This window comes from Solea senegalensis, linkage group LG1 (assembly GCF_019176455.1).
Source record: "Solea senegalensis isolate Sse05_10M linkage group LG1, IFAPA_SoseM_1, whole genome shotgun sequence".
NCBI lineage: Eukaryota > Metazoa > Chordata > Actinopteri > Pleuronectiformes > Soleidae > Solea > Solea senegalensis.
Window position 1 is genome coordinate 37,591,687 of NC_058021.1, and position 4,283 is coordinate 37,595,969.

Consider the following 4,283-nt stretch of genomic DNA (forward strand, 5'->3'; position numbering starts at 1 on the left):
GGTCTTGTTTTCAAAGAGTGGTAGAAGAAGAAGAAGAAGAAGAAGAAGGTAGACAGGCAGCAAGAGGAGGGGGATCTTACAGGTCCTGTCTTGGGAGCCACTTGCAGATGCACTTTTAGGTTTCTAGACATGTTTGGAAAAGTAAAGGGCCTCCTCAGTGGGTCACAGGTGCCAGGGGCTCCTGGGTCCACCAAGGTGGCCCCAGACCCTGACCCAGCTCCAGCTCCAGCTCCAGCTCCAGCTCCAGCCAAGGTAAGAACTGTTTAAAAGGAGATTTGAAAAGTTATTTATATTTAAAGAGTAAATAAAAAAGGTTTTCTAGATCTTATTTGTATTTGTATCGCACACTGTCTGGAGAGTTGCTTCTGTGTGCTGTGCATCAAAGTAACTGTAAGAATAAGAGTAAACAAGCGGAGGTGAAGTCAGTCTTCATCCAAAATAGGCTTTTAAATAATATTTAATAATCTTAAACAATTCTCAACTTGGGGTTAAGTGTCTTGCCCAGGGGACACATCAGCATGTAGATTAGCAGTGTTAGGAATTGAACCCTCAACCTTGTGTTTACAAGACAGCTCGCACTAACACTGATCCCCTGTGTAATGTGTGGCCGAACAAACGTGACTTGTTCTAAATATTGTTTTGTCTTGTAGGAGGAGAAAACAGCCAGTAAGGAGAATGAGGCCAAATCACAGGGTAAGTCATCATTTATTTATTTATCTTAAAAAATGCACTTTTAAAGTTATTTGTAATGCTTTTTTCAGCACCTCTCACCGTGGTAAATGAATATGAATATATACATACACAAAAAGATAATTTCACTCTTTTTATCACATTAAAATAGGTGGAATTTTGCTATTAATAACCAGAACAATATTTTATAATTATCACTGTCACACAAAAAAGCAAGACCCAGGTCCAGTTTTTAGTATTTATTTATTTATTCCTCCATCTAAAAAGCAAACTACTCACACAATGAGTTACTTTTTTGAAAGAAATCACTATTTCAAGCATTTTCAAGGATTTCAAGCACCTGTTTCAAAAACCTATCGTGACAAGTCGGTAAAATTCAAAACATATGGGCTAGAATTCAACAAAATGACTTAAACTAAAAAAACTGCATAACAAATCATGTATTCTCTCTCAGAGCATGATGAAAACCTGGCGAGGGTGGAAACAGCAGCTTTTTTTACTTGTTAAAGTCTGTCATTGTTTCATTTGTTGAGAGAAAAAAGGAAAAAAAGAAATGTACTGAAAATAAAACTGAGTGAAAAAGATAAAATATGACTCAAATTCTCAATTTCTCAGCAGCAACTCCAGCTCCTGCTCCTGCTCCTGCTCCTGCTCCTGCTCCTGCTCCTGCTCCTGCTCCTGCTCCTGCCTCAGGTCCTCCAGCAGCTCCAACAACCCTTGGACCTAAAGGGTAAGTCGTGCAAACTGTTTCTCTTTTTTTCAAACCAGAAGTGCTTCTTTTACACAAGTTTGTTGGGTGGATGCATTAATATATTAGACACGAGTGTAACATAAATTAAAGTGTATTACCAAACTTTCTGCATCATGAACCAGTATCACATGAATCAGCTCTTCTGTCAGAGAGAGAGACAGACAGACAGACAGAAACCCTGAGAGATGAAGCTGCATGCCAGATCTTTATCCCCTGGTGCTACATGCATGTTGACAGAGGGCTGACCTGAAAGTGGATTAAAAGCTTTTCAGCTTTTTAGCTCGAAGAAGCTCAGCAATAAAAACCACGGAGGGCGACGCCAGCTTCAATCCTCGCAGCTGTAAACAAACACTCTTCTGTTGTTAAAGTTTCATCAGGGGATAGCGAGCGAGGCTAGTTTAAGTGTTGGTGCAGCCATCAGCTTGAGCGAGGAGTGGAGTAAATATCATGAGCGTGTCAGGGGTCTGAAGGTGATGTGTTGGAGCCTGATGTCAGCTTGTTACTGGCGTGTCGTGAAACACCGTAACAGCCCAGTGTTTGATGCTTATGATGTTAAAATATAACAGAACTGAAGGCCAAGCTCCTCAGAGCCTTCCATAACAACAAGGTGTATTCTCAATGAGAAAGCACTGTTATACTTTATATTGTTCATTGCTTTTATCATATTTGAGTTACTGCGTAGAGGTGTGTGGGGAAACACGTACAAAAGCAATATTCAACCATGTATAATCAGATTAATAAATAACCCAGGATATATAGACCAACACAAACTCTTAACTCTTCTAAAAAAAAAAATACAAGCTCTCGAATTTCTGGATCTGATTCATTTTAAAACAGCACAGCTAATATTCAAAGCAAGAAATAATTTACTTCCAAATAAAATAAAGACGTTGTTTTCAGAGAGACGAGGAGGGATATCATTTAGGAGGAAATGCAGTGTGCCTGTTTCAATCCCGGGGGGTTAAATTACGGAACGGTCTAAGAGAAAGTAATAACATAACTCAGTTTAAAAGAATATACAAAATGCACATTTTGAATAAATATAAGGATGAAGAACAGGCAGTCAAGTTCAGGAAGAATTCAGAATGAGAGTTCAGTGACATTAATACCTGGAACTCCACTCAAATCCAGATTAAATATATGCTGAAAGGAATTCTCATCTCTTTTCTACTCTGACTGTAACGTGTGAGTTTTTTATGATGTATTTTAATTGCATAATCTGTATTTATGTGGTGTTTATCTCTTGTATGTTGTGTGACATTGCAAATGGAGTCACTGAGAGAGAGAGAGAGAGAGATTCACGCCCTTACTCGTTCTCTACTGACTTCATTGGCGTCAGCAAAAGGTTGCAAGAATCAAAGTTTGAAGTTTGTTTTATTTTATTTCCATTACCATTTTGTTCATAGATTAACAATAATTTAAAGCAACAGTTTGCCTCGGCTCCTTCTGTCAGTCAGGTGTATTACTGACCGTTGTCCACTAGGAGGCGACACATGCACACATTATACCTGAGCCTGACGTCTACGCGTGTGTATCAGCTTAGATGACATTTTTTCCATTTAATGTCAACTAACAGTCTGAATGTCTTTATTTTTAAATATATGTATATGTATATGTGTATGTATATATATATATATATATATATATATATATATATATATATATATATATATATATATATATATATACATATGAGAAATGTAATGCACAGGTTCATCTGCCGGTTAAATGATTCTGAGAATCTAAATGTGTGGCAATGGTGAACATTATGTATAGTGACACGCGCTGCACGTCTCAGTTTTGGGGGCATTGGTATAAGTGTCTTTTAAAAATTAGTCATTAGATTATTTTTTTCTATTTATTTTATTTTATATATATATATTTTTTTTTTATTACTATTTTATTATTATTATTCTATTGTGTGATTTTTTATTCCTTCTGTACTGTGTGTCTTGGACATTGAGTCTGAAAATAAAGCTTATCTATCTATCTATATATATATGTATATATATATATATATATATATATATATATATATATATATATATACATATATATATACATATATGATTAGAGAAACAACACCTGTGTTTCTGATGGTGAAATACACAGTTATTTCACCAAGAAGTAGCAGAGTGGACATTTTCTTGTACAACTTTATTTCAGTAGTTATTTGGCCACAATTTATTATAGAAATAAATAGTCTTCTATTTAGGACACCGACTGAGTATAAGTTGAATGTTTTCAAGTTGAAATTGCAATTTTAACAGCGCAGTTTGCAAATCGCAAAGGTTGCACTTTAGGCTATATGTGTTACGCAGAATATTTGACTGAGGGTTTGTACGTTACTTTAAAAATGGTGAGTCGTATCTTTAAGTTGTCATCCTTGTATTCATGTGGATGCTTCATCACATTTTGAATCCACTGAAATAAAATATATCTCATCATGTCGATATCTCTTAGAAAAAGTGAGATTACATCGTCTTCTTTCGTCTTCTCTCACACAACATTGGATCATATATTCAATTTAGCAAAATGTTATTTATATTTATACAGCCCAACGGCAGCTCCTTCTTCAATGTCCTTTGTCCAATATAAACCTTGTCTCTGTTACTTTATTTCAAATATGCTCATTTCTAATCCAGGTCCATCCTGGTCACTCCCAATGAAAAATCTCAGCCTCTTCAGCTCCGCCTTCTGCATGACCTCAGCCAAATCATGGTTTTCCATCTTCAGTTTATCAGAAACTGGTTTACCGTCCTTTACCACTATTAGATATAATCATTTAAGTGTTAAAGGGAACTTTCTGATCTCATGAACAGATGTTGTAAACTGTCTGATA